Source organism: Phalaenopsis equestris, unplaced genomic scaffold, assembly GCF_001263595.1.
Source record: "Phalaenopsis equestris unplaced genomic scaffold, ASM126359v1 Scaffold000134, whole genome shotgun sequence".
NCBI classification, from domain to species: Eukaryota; Viridiplantae; Streptophyta; class Magnoliopsida; order Asparagales; family Orchidaceae; genus Phalaenopsis; species Phalaenopsis equestris.
The window spans coordinates 331,339-334,924 of record NW_018164576.1 but is presented as its reverse complement, the minus strand read 5'-3'; the positions used below and the strand labels follow the sequence as shown (position 1 = coordinate 334,924).

Below are 3,586 nucleotides of genomic sequence, written 5' to 3'. Positions count from 1 at the left end.
TGAAAGATTGCGAAAGATTGCGATAGGAGGAGCTCCTAAAGCAACGCGGAATCAGATGTAAAATCTTCAACTTCTAGAATTTTGATTTGATTTTTGAAAGATTGCGATAGGAGGAGCTTCTAAAGCAACGCTTATTTCAGAAATTTGGTCGTGTGATCAAAATGTTTTTCACTTATCGAAGATATTTCTGAGTCAATTAATAATCAACCAAAAGACTCGAGATCGCTGAACTTTTTCCTGAGTATAATATCCGGAGAATTTCCTTAAGAGAGTATTCCAAGTCTCATTAATAAGGGGAAATTTGGACACAAATTTTTGATTGTACATCCACCTCAAGCTTCTTCTCAGAGAGATTTTTCATTTCTTTTTTTTCTATTCCCTCTTTTTTTTATTGAGAATTACTATATCTGGTGAGACATATGTTAAAGATTTTGAATGTTTGAATTCAAACACCAATTTTTGATTTTATGCTCACCTCAAGCTTCTTCTCAGGGGATTCACAATTTTTTTTTGCTCCGTTTGTTTTCTGAGAATTACTATATCTGGTGAAAGATATATTAAAGATTTTGAATGTCCAAATTCCCCTGACAAATAATTCTTAGATACTTCTTAAGACGAATTCTGAAATATTATAAAAAGTCAGGACCCAATCACTTAGTCACATGGCAGGAAATTAAAAGGCTCGTGATATCCCGAGTCAACTATTCGTATTTCAACCACACTATCTTATTTTGAAATCAGCTTAGGACCCAGCCCGAATTCCCTTAAAGTGGATGACTCAGTTATTAAGATATTAATTTCATTCTCCCCTGAAGTCATATTCGTATTAGAAATCCAAAAATTTTTCTTTTGGGATGCAGAGTTTTTTTTTAAGTATTGAACAATTTTGGAACAACAAACTTTCTTTTATTTCATTCATTGCAAGAGGGACGAGACAAGCAAACATTGATACTACTAATATCTCTTTCGACAATAAAAGTAGTACAATAGTAATCAAAAGAAGTTACATTCCTTGAAAGCTGCACCGGAGTTAATCAGAACATTGAGATCGACCGAAATCATATTGACAAAACCTTTTTCAGGTTCTTTTCAAATACTCTCCCGGGATCGTTACATCCCCTTTCTTGAACTTCTTCTCGAGCAAGTCTTTGAAACTGCAACACTCCTCTATGGTGTGTCCAATGAACCTGTGGTACGGGCAATATCTCAGATGTCCTTTTTTGTTGATCTCATCAGACTTCTTTGGCTTGGGCAACCCGCACCAAACTGCGAAACATCTTTTTCGTTGCTTCATCTTTAAAAGAATATATCCCATTTGATCGAGTATTCATGATTGGAACATGTCCTTCGTCTATCTGGTAAGGTCTCTGCTGAGATGACTGTTGAATATGCTAACGATGATGTTGGAAGATTTGTTGAGACTGTTTCACTTGAATTTGCAACGGCCGCTTGCCCCTGTCAACCATTGCTGCAGTCCCAGATTTCTTTTCCGATATCTTTAAGGGCTCTAGCTTTCCAACCTTCTCAAAAAACCCAATATGTTTCGCTTTTTCCTTAAGATTCCCAACTTTTTTAAGCAGCTTTTCAAATGTCTTAATGGTGAATCCCTCGAGTAAGAAACCCACTGGACCATGGATGTTCTTTAGAAGGATTTCGACTGCGTGTTGTTCTTGGAGTTGTGGCTACAGCTCATGCTCAAATTCCTCTATCGCAGAATGTAGTCCATCGATGTTTCGGCTGGCTTCTGTTGCTCGGCCACAAGATCACCGACGGTGATATGGTGCCCAACCCCAACAAACGGCTTAGCAAAGATGTCTTCTAATTCTGCAAATATTTTTACTGAGCCATTGGGCAGTTCAGCGTACCAGTTAAAAGCGATTCTCAAAAGACTGCTCACAAATTGACGACACAACAATGCATCACTATCACCCGTGTTGCCACAACTTACTCGGAAGTGTGAAACATGCTGCCAGGGGTTTCCCGTTCCATCAAATGTCTTGAACAACGATGGTATAAAACCCTTAGGATATTGAACATTATCAAATTCTTTAGGATAGGACCTACCCTTTAGAATCAACTTCTCTCCTTTTGATTGAGTCAGAGCTTTTCTCACCTGTTGTTCCACCATTTGGTTAGTGTCTTTTTCTGATATTGATTCATGAGCTGAGTCTTTCTTTGATTGATCATCTTCATCGACCGAAGTGAATTCATTTTTACCATCGACGATTTGGACGTTTTCTGAATGGCTTGTCCCTGGGGGTACCATCGGCGGTGATTGTGATTGTCCTTGAATAGTGGCTATAGCGGTCGTCGTTTCTTCTTCTGGTTGATTTGTTCATCACGTTGTTGAGTGGCTCTTCGCAACTCATCCACGACGTTCTCCTCAGTGGGTAAAGGAGCATCGCACGAGGATAAGGTGGCTCTGGCCTCAATAATGTTAATTTCTGCAAACTCTTCTATCTCATATTCTGACGGGTCGTAGGGTTCATCACCCATATCTTTTTTTCGTTCTTCAGACAACCGTGTAATGTCGGCTCGAAGCTTTTCCAATGAATCCTCGATCAATCTTCCTTTCACAATTTTAAGGTCAATTGAAGATTTTTGATGAGCATCACCTCTTTTGCTGAGCACTAGTGTAGTTGTGTGGAAATCAGATGGAGCAACTGGAATAGCTGAAATCATTCGTCCTTCGGGATTTGTCAAATATTCTTTCGAAATCATTATTTTTCCATTTTTTCAAATTCTTTTCAAGCCATTCTTTGAAGCTGATACAGTTTTCTATAGTATGTCCGAGCAGTCTGTGGTAAGGACAGTAGTTGGGATGATTTTTCATGTCGACTTCTTCCAGCCTCTTTGACTCTCGTAATATGAATTTGGGATTTTTAATCAAATCCTGCAATATATTTGCTACAGCTTCTTTTCTGAAAGAATATACTTTGTTCACCCCTGCTATCATCTCAGATTTTCCTTCGAATGTCGTCACCAGCCTTAGATCATTATTGAGAGATGGTGGTGGTGATGTGGTAACAGCCCCATAGGCTCCAACCTCTCCGTAGGTGGCAGGTAACTGGTGGAACTTATTCCTCGTGCATAGAGGTGAGGTCTCACGTAATCCTATTTCACCTAGTCAGAGGGTAGTGTCAGTAGTAGCTAGCTCTGTGGCTTTCGCCTTCTCAGGCCTTAGAATTTTCTGGTTGCGTCTAATTTCTTGTGTTTTAGTAAATTGCACGGACTTTGAATTGGACCCAATTTCGAATGCAGAAAACGGCGGGGGAAAAGCATCACCAGACACTTCTTCGTAAAGAATCTCCTTCCTTTTGTTAGTGGAACAATTGGTGTAGTAGCAGTGAATCCAGTGACAGAAGCATAAATAGTTTTGGGAGCGATCCTTGCGCTCTTAGTGGCGTACTTTACAGCAACAACAGAATTCTTTTCAATCAATGCCCTCTTCAGAGGGGGAATTTCATTAACAGACTTGATATTAAACTCCATCACAGGCTCGACGGATTTGTCCATTTCAGGCTTAATGACGGCAACAACGACATTCCCAAACTTGGCTTCCATATAATTGAATTCTTCCCCAAAC

General features: G+C 39.5%; 1 protein-coding gene across 1 annotated transcript in view; it reads left to right on the top strand.

Annotated features, from left to right (window-relative positions):
* LOC110021470 (protein BOBBER 1) overlaps positions 1-3,586 on the top strand; it is a 34,245-nt gene that overhangs the window by 22,055 nt on the left and 8,604 nt on the right. The window lies entirely within an intron of this gene.